Source organism: Schistocerca cancellata, chromosome 5 (genome assembly GCF_023864275.1).
Source record: "Schistocerca cancellata isolate TAMUIC-IGC-003103 chromosome 5, iqSchCanc2.1, whole genome shotgun sequence".
NCBI lineage: Eukaryota > Metazoa > Arthropoda > Insecta > Orthoptera > Acrididae > Schistocerca > Schistocerca cancellata.
This window is the reverse complement of record NC_064630.1, coordinates 326,476,251-326,479,554: the sequence shown is the minus strand read 5'-3', so window position 1 is coordinate 326,479,554 and position 3,304 is coordinate 326,476,251.

The following is a 3,304-nucleotide window of genomic DNA, read 5'->3' as shown; positions in this document are numbered from 1 at the left end:
CAGAGCTGTTGCATCAAATGTGACAATTCCACTGGAGACGGCACTAGAGTAGGTGTGAGCCAGTCTGAAAGAATGCATCTGGTATCTGGCTTTTATGCCATGTTAAGTTTTCTTTGACCCATTGTGAAGAGCTTCTGAGTTTGATTCTGGGTAACAGGGGTTGAAAATACTAGCACCAACTGATAAAGAACGCAGTGCAACATGCATGGATCCCATGACTGAATTTTTCTTCTTTTCCCTATTGCTTACACTAGATTACACATCACATCCCATCTTTAAATGTGAAAACTCATCTAGGTCACATTCCAGAATTTGATCTCATATCAGAAGAGATGATATTGTCACCTGTGTTCTTCCTCACAGCTAATGTTTGCAGGGGCTGTCATAGGTATAGTCACTGTCCATTTTCTGTACCATGTTATGAACTGAGCACCCCAGTATACCAGCTACTCAGCTGCCATCAGCTGTGGTTAGTAGTCATGCTTTCCTTAAATTCACTGTTAATGCATGATGAGTGAGGAAGTCAGTACCTAAAATAGGTTCAGCAATCTCAACGACAATAGTAAATTTCTAGGTGAAGGGCTATGTTGACAGTCAATAGTTTGCGGCCATAGGTGGTAATCAATGAACTTTTTACCACTTTTAATCACAAACTATCATCTGGTTCATTGTCAAGTGCACACTGACCTTGGAGTGTGCTGAGATCCAAGCCAATGTCAACCAGGAAAGATATACTCTTATGCCTGTCTGGTATGCATAGCTGTCGTGATGCAGTGGGATGTGTATGGCAGCAATGTTTGAGTAGATTGTGTTGATGATGTACTGCTGCTCTGAAAGTACCAAATCTTATGCTGCCATTTATTTATTGCTGTGTGACATGTAGCATCTGTAAAATAAAAAATGTCGTCTTGCAATAATATACTTCAATTAAATTTGAATAATTAGTAGGCATCTAACTAATTGTGAATGAAAATAATAGTGAGCTGGAAATATGGAACACAATCAAACTGTGTTGCAGGAATTTTTTTGATTTATTTAACAATCATTGCAACCTCTGAGGACAAAGCATTCAATCTGTTAACCTGTAGTTATTGACTCTCACAGTTGCTTAGATTGCAAACTCATAGAAAATCGCAATATTAATAATAGTTATCGACAGAAAAAAATTGAACATGATTACTAGATACAAATGAGAAATGTATATAAGTTCATTTTCCTTAATTTCAATGATTCAAAAATCCATTTCCTTAGTGTTATTCAAATCACTATGCCCTGAACATCATATACCATTCCGATACACATATATTATGCAGGTAATGCATACTTAATGTGAGTATTCATAATTGTGTCCTGCTCTGACTGTTACCTGTGCCAGAAGACTAATAACTCAAGACACTGCAATAGACAAATGATACATGAAATACAACCAGAGATGTGATATTAAAAGTTCTGTCAGCTTTTTTGCTGTAAACATTAATTATGGAATAAAATAAATTGATATTCAAGAAAAATAGTAAATAATGCTGTAGATATTGCAGACTACATTTCGCCTGTTGGATGGCTTGCCTTCGTAACTGGCAGTGCTTTTTTGCTTCATTTGTGATTGCCGTTTTAGTAGGTATATAGTACTGTGCATTCCCATGCTTCTCAAACAGAATGCCTATGACACCAGCAAGCATTAACTAACTTGCCTCCAGATTGGTTGTAATTTTGTGGATGAGACATTGTAGCATGTCAGGAACATGCCTGTTTACTATCTCCACCCATTGCTCCTGTGCCTGAACCTGCTTGGACAGCATGTCAGCTGTGGTGTATAAACGAAGGAGATCTTCAGAAATGCTCAGTGAGTGTCGAAGCCTGATGGTGGCATAGCACAGTGTTACCTTTTCAGCATACATCAGAAACAGATGGTAGATGCATCATTTGCTGCTGATAGAGCAAATCTTGCTGGTGACTCCAGTGTGTGTGCATTCTACCATCCACTTCGAGTAACTTCTGCGAGTATAATGACTGATGCACTGACCATTTTACTTCATCAAAGCCACTTGCACCTGTGATGGCAGCTGCTGTTGTCAACTATATAACATTTCATCAGAAACTTTAACTGTGTCTGTCATACCTTGTAGACACTGCCAAAATTCTAAAGAGGGTTTGCTGCCTCATTTTTCTTGATAAAACACTTGTGTGAGCCTTTCGTCTGGTGATTGAGTTTTTAAGACAAAGTAAGCTTGCTCATGAAGCAGATGCATAATAGCGTCCAACACCAAAGCTGTTGCTTGCTGGTAGAAATTTCTGATAACTTACATAAATTGTTCATTATCATCAGAGATGATTTTCCGTTATTGTGTACCAAATTTGTGTTTGTTTGGGCATAAATAGTGGTTCCCTGAACTGCAGAGAATGATCACTTGAGCTTATGGACATACAGTTTCTTGCTCATGAGTGTGTTGTGATGCAAAAGAAATCACAGGAACAATGAATTTGTTTAAGTTTCGCTTAACCTCACTTCCTGGGATAGTAGATATATCCAATCCACTGTGGTGTGAAAACAACACTTCTGCTTGTGTTATTCTGATAAGACATGGGTCTTTTTGTGGTATTACCATGCAGATATTTACACAGTCCTGTGTCTATGGTTTGCACTGCAGGAAGAGAGAGTTCCAAAATCTGGATCTCATGGCAGATTTCTTTAATCTCAGTGTCAATGGTATGCAGCAGGTAATGTCCTCCATAATGGCATCATATTTTACTGACTGTGAAAAAACATGAAAAATAAATTTTCCACACTGAAACTTGTTTCTTTATCAACATGGTCATCAGTTGTGTGAGTAATGCTATCACACCACATATTAGGTCTGTGGCCTTTAAGTATACAGAAATGCATTAATTACTGACAACTCAAGTGACATGTTATGTTGTTACATATGAGCACTAGACACAGACAGAGAATTCAAAGATTCAAGTTTATATCAAAGATAACATTGATTGGTAGATCAATTGTTCCCACAAATCCAGTCTTTTATAAAAGCTTAAATGACACTTATTTGCAAGTTTTAAAATCAGCAGCTACAAAGATTTTCTGTCCAATATCTTGTGTACCATATATGTACTGAAAATGAGATTTATATGGAAAAATAAATATAATAAACGAAGAAGTAAAATACATCAGATCACTGGTCTCTGCCCACACTACACACTGCAGTGCATTGCTCTCTCTCTCTCTCTCTCTCTCTCTCTCTCTCTCTCTCTCTCTCTCTCTCTCTCTCTCTCTCTCTCTCTCTCTCAAACTACTCAGGATTCATAT